Here is a 6,000-nt window from a genome sequence, read left to right on the forward strand (position 1 = left end):
TGAACTTACATTACCACCTCGGCCTCAAATCGGGAGTAAGCTCCTTCGTCCACCTTGCCTTTGTGCTATCATTCGCCCATTCTCTCTACCACTCCACTATCGTCTTTATTTCTCATTCTCATTTACATTTCTATCCACCCTCCTCGCATAAAACCTCGCTCGCTCTTTGCACAACAAAACGATCGGTATCACCGCTCCAATGACATATAAAGCCTTATTTGAAACCTCCTGTATGCACTAGATAACCTAAGAAGCATTCGTTTTTGCGAAGTCGTCTCTATCAGCTTGGCGTGTTTCGCAGTATTCAGTGCGCTACACCACACGGAGGCAGCATAGGTTACCACTGACTGAAAAACTCCATTTGTCACACTTCTTTTGGTGCTACCTGGACCTCGAATGTTTGGCATCAGCCGTATCAACGCCTCCAGAATTCGGTTCGCTTTTTCAACCGTCTTTTGGATGTGTATTTCGGACCTTAGGCCTTCCGACAACCAGACTCTAAATACTTAATCGATTTAACCGGTGCAACCTCCACACTTTCCACTGTAAAGAGGAGAGAGGATTGTCCCGGCTCCATTTGAGAACTAAAACCTCAGTTTTCTGATGTGCTAGCTGTAGATCATTCTCTCTGATCCGCCTACTAATACGACTCAGGGTTGTGTTAGTCGCATTATCCATGTTCGTTTTCTGACTCGCCTTCGCAACCAGTGCCAGATTATCTGCATAAGCTACAAGAGTGCATGCCCTTAGCATTTGTAGCCTCAACACCCTATCGTACAGGACATTCCACAGCATGGGACCTAGTACTGAACCCTGTGGAACACTCTGCGCCAAGCTGAAGCTGGTATCTTTTTCTCTTATGGACCTGTCAGTAAAGTATCTGTCAATTACGTTGACCAGGTACTCACTAACGCCCAATTCTCTCAGTCTAGATATGATTTTTCTCAAGATGCCGTGTTAAAGGCATTCTTGACGTCAAGCAGGATAAGAGCCACCCATATCTTTGTATCCTGCGTGACTAAAGAGGTTACTTCTGTGACCGCATCTATGGTTTACCTTATGGTCCACCTAGGCCCTAAAACCATATTGGCGGTCACTCAGCGAATGCTTTTTTTCCAGCTCTCGCTCAAGGCAACCTTTTACAAGCTGCTCGTAGAATTTAGCTATCGAACTAAGAAGGCAAATTGGCCTAAATCGCACCTCTTTCTCTTCACCTCTTCCTTTCGGGATAAGGACAACCTTAGCTTCTTTCAATATTGTTCGAAACTGCTGTTGTTTAAGCAGTTTGTTTAGCAATCTCAGGAAAACCTGCGGGTATCTTAGTGTGGCGAGCCTTACTGTCTCCATCTGTGCCAGGTGCCTTTCGAATTTTCATCCATCCAACAGCCTCGCCGAGTTCCAACTCAGCAAAAAATTTCGCCTCTACGAAACCAGTAACCCTTTCACGCCTATCCTCCACCTGAGGAAAGAGTTCCTGTATTAAACGAAGTTTCTCCTCCTGAGGGTGTCTTTTCCCCTTTTTCGGTACAGACAATCTTAAAGCCCTGCCCCCAGATATCCCTTTCGAGATCCTGAAGCAGGTTACTTCACCTTTCTTTTTTAGATCTTCTTATCTCATTCCTGTGTTCATTCTGCATTCACTTTAATTAATGTATTCTTTTTTCCAAATCTCCTGCTTGTACTCTTCTTAACCTCTTACACTCCCTTCTTACTCTCCTACAATTTGTGCTCAAATATTCAAGCTGCTCGTTCCACCAGTATGAAGCATTGGAGTACTTTAAGAGTTTGAAATAGTACTGGAAGCACTCAAGTAAAGCCGAATAAATTATATGTATACTAAAATAATTAAAAACATGTATGAGAACGCAACATCAAGTATACGACTACACGAAAACATGTAAAAATTCAGCTTAGGTCGAGGAGTAAGACCATCGAGCAAAAAGACAAAAGAGGGAATCTAATCGTTATGAAAAGGCGACCAAAAAAGTGGCCTCTGATGGCAGACATATCCGGAAATGCGAATGCGCCAAATTTAAATTTTCCGACACTTATTAAGAGTAGCTATAAAATAGTTTTCAGAATGTGTCTTAGACGAGAAAATTTTAATTAAATATTAACGATAACAGTCTAAAATGTAAAACAATTGTTAAAAAACTTCAATATAAATAAGATTTCATGTGACAGTTGGGACAAATAATAACATAACCCAACTAAATTTGATTTCTTAAACAAGGAAAGACTCTCTTTCCTTGTTTAATTTGGCCTCTCAAGATGGCACTTCCTGTCTAACAATATTTTTGCCCCCACTACCTTTACATTCCCTCTTTTGTCTTTTTGCTCGATGAGTAAGACGAGGAGACAAAATTTCACCAAAATTGTCCACTGCAGCTTTAGAGTCAATATTGAAGAACACTAAATAATGGTAAAATTAGGGCATCAATGTAGATGGAAAAAGAAGAAATTATCTGAGGTTTGCAGAGGGCGTTGTATTATCCGCAGACAACTTACATAGTTTACAAGATACGGTTTATATGATAGATTTGCTTAAAGAAATTTTGAGAAAACTAAACTTCCCACAGATCTCGTAATGAGCGGAAATATAACTATTGACAATAATACTATATAACAAACAGACACAAATATCTGGGATATGAGATTAAAATAAGCTACTAGCGAAGTCGCTAGAATATAACAGACCACTGGTACTTATCTTCGTAGACTTTCTAGTAGAACAGATTACCAGCTCACAAAGCTAGTACAAACATTATAAGAAAACGCCACAGTGCATGTAAAACTACATAATACCACCAGAGAAATTCATATCAAGCGAGGTGTGAGACAGGGCGACACTCTCTCACCTAAATTATTTATAACGGTCCTCGAATACGCCTTTAAAATGCTAAAGTGGGAAAATAGAGGAATAAAAATAGATGGAGAAATGCTCAATCATCTGCGTTTTGCTGACGACATAGTACTTATTACCGAAGATTTGGGTGAAGCACAACAAATGGTACATGCATTAGAAAACGTATCTTCAACAATAGGTCTAAAATGAACATCAGTAAGACCAAATTTATGACAAATTTAGTTCCCAGCGAACACCAAATCAAATAAAATCAAGTGGTAGAATTGACAGAAAAGTACATATATCTTGGTCATGAAATCAGAATAGGCAAAGATAACCAGACCTGCGAATTTCAACGACGAATAAAACTTGCTTGGGCGGCGTATGGTTCACTAAGAGACATCTTTAAGATCAACATCCCAGTAGCTATGAAACGGAAGACATTTGACCAATGCATTCTTCCTATTATGACATACGGAGCAGAAACTCTCACGCTCACAAAAACAACAGCAATAAAAATGCGAGTGGCACAAAGGCGCATGGTAAGATCAATTCTCGGCGTGACAAAAAAGACAAAATTAGGAATCAAGACTTAAGGAAAAGAACAGGTATCAGTGATGTCGTCGAACGAATAGCCAAGCTGAAATGGAATTGGGCAGGTCACATAGCGACACTGAAAGCCACGAGATGGACCAGAAAACTAATTGACTGGCGCCCACGCAGCAGAAGACGACCATCAACACGCTGGATGGACGACATTAGACGAATATCCAAGAAATGGCAACAAGAAGCACAGAACCGTGAAGAGTGGCGAAAAATGGGAGAAACCTATGTCCAGCAGTGGACAGAAGAGGTTGCATGATGATGATGATGATGATGATGATGAGATTAAAATAAGCAAAGATAATTAAACACACGAAATACAGAGGCGAATAGGCCTGACATGGGAAGCATATGGGAAACTATGCCATATTCTATAAAAACTGCAATTCCCATGTATCTCAAGTGAAAGGTTTATAATCAATGTGTTGTGCCCGTACAAACTTATGGAGCGAACATTTTAACACTTGCGCAAAAATCCTTTAAAACAAATCAGTAACACAATGAGCCATGAAAAGTATAATACTGGACCTAAGAAGCACATAAGAAACTCTCTTCGAGACCACATAAGGACCAACAAATCAAACAAATATTAATTACGATGCTTAAGTAAAACTGGACAGGGCACTTAGCAAGAATACAAGATGAACTGAAACGAACCATGGAATTGAGTCCCAGAAACTATAAAATAAGCCGAGAACGACCACCGACTAGATGGACCGACGACGTAAAAGAGTAGCGAAAAACTGGGTACAAGCAGCCTAGTGTAGAAAACACTAGAAAGAACTAAAGGAGGCCTATATCCATCAGTGAAAGAGATAGATGATGATGATGATTAAATCTGCATGAAGATTGTAAAAGACAAATTTATCATTCAGCTATTAATATAATATTAATAAATATAACTAGTATGTAACAATTTTGTATTGTTTAATTTCTTTAACAATCTTCTTTTCTCTTTAACCACAAATAAATAATTGCCAACAGGTTTGCTGAACGACCATGTGAGGTAAGTGTAATTGTTTCCTGTTATTTGTTTATATACGTGTCTTGGTTTTAAGAGTTTCTTTGTCACTCTCAGAAAAAAAAAAATGGTGCCCTTTATGGTAAATTATTTATGATTTTTCTTTGTATCGCTTATTCCATATTTCTGATTAGCTCTAGTAGTTGTGACCTATTTTTATCCCGTTCAATTTTCTTATTGCGTTAAAAACAATGATCCAAAGAACCACACCCACATCTCTTCCGATTCTGAGCAACGTAGACTAGTTAATTGTGTGTGCCACAAACATGGCTCATCGTTTGTTGTCCTACAAGGAGTATGTAGTGTAAAAACTTTACGTTTTATCAACGAGTCATGATGGATAATGAGCTAAGGATGGATCCTGCGAGGATACACCGTGGGTAAATTTTGGCCTAAGTGCTGTATGACTTGACTCGCCCTCCCTGCTATACAGATACAGAAACGAGCATGGAACAAACATCAAAAACCAGGCCTTCGACAGATCACAGATATGCCTGGGACAGTGAACTTTTTTTTTAATGAGGGTGGAAATGTTCTAAACACCATATCATTGCTCGGCGTGTGTTGGATTCAGGTCAGAGGAAAACATCTGAGCCCATTTTCTCCTATGTAGAGGAGGTCCTGCAAATGGATGTTTTTTCTGTTGCCCTGCCTACCAACTAAAACCACCCATTCTTCGTCAAGACACCCCCGTATGTGTTCAGTTAGCAAACGAAACTTAAAGGCTGCCTAAATTAATAATACAGTTTTGTTGCTGGTTCTTATCTAGAAGCGGTAAGGAACCAGAAGAAAAATGTATGTAAAATAGGCCTATATGTAAATGACCTTGCCAATGGTATTACCTAAGAGCGGTAAGGAACCAGATGGAGAGTATATGGAATGTAAAGGTATACAAGGTAACAATAAGTTATAAGAATACTAGGTATTAGGTAATACTAGGTAACAATACGTAAGTATACATATGCATGTAATAAACAAGTGTATTACACACATATGCACATACATACATACGTACATACACATACACACCTACGTACACACAAATACACATATACACATATCTACATATTCATACATAATATACAATGATATCCAGTTTTAAATGGAGGTGGATTGCCCCAGATCACTCTCATCCTGTCTCAGTTTCTTTCTCTATCATGGACTTTCTCTTCATAATTTTTGTTACTTGGTCTATAAGAAATTCAAAGTTCTCTCTGCTTTCCATAGCGACACGTATCAAGTTGTCAGAGGATATCTCTCCTAACTTTGTTCGCATTATATGTTGTTCCGACGCAAACACCTTGCAGCTAAAGATACAATGCTCCGCATCGTCTTCTACGTTACATATGACACAATTATCATCGCTGGTTTTTCGTATACGATACGTGTAAGACCTGAAAGATCCATGTTCGGTCAGGAACTGCATAAAATAAAAATTTACTCATTTGAACTTACATTTGTACCACTCTATCACATTGGGTATTAGTTTTTTGGTCCATTGTGCCTTGTCTATCTGTGCCTCCCATTCTGC

The sequence above is a fragment of the Diabrotica undecimpunctata genome, chromosome 6, assembly GCF_040954645.1.
Source record: "Diabrotica undecimpunctata isolate CICGRU chromosome 6, icDiaUnde3, whole genome shotgun sequence".
Taxonomy (NCBI): Eukaryota; Metazoa; Arthropoda; class Insecta; order Coleoptera; family Chrysomelidae; genus Diabrotica; species Diabrotica undecimpunctata.